Below are 204 nucleotides of genomic sequence, written 5' to 3' on the forward strand. Positions count from 1 at the left end.
AAAGAACTTTCAATCGCCCTCCTCTAAAGACTGACCCTGGCTCTTAGGACGTCTCTATCTGCTCTCCAACCCTCTACCCACCTCTCTCTTCCTCACGCACCCCAAGCCCTTTGCTAGAAATGGAGGACTCCATTCATGATCCGGACAGCGAACCTGCCTTTCTCTCTCTAAGGGGTACGTGGTGCGGGTGCGTCCGGGTGTTGG

This window comes from Penaeus monodon, chromosome 20 (assembly GCF_015228065.2).
Source record: "Penaeus monodon isolate SGIC_2016 chromosome 20, NSTDA_Pmon_1, whole genome shotgun sequence".
NCBI lineage: Eukaryota > Metazoa > Arthropoda > Malacostraca > Decapoda > Penaeidae > Penaeus > Penaeus monodon.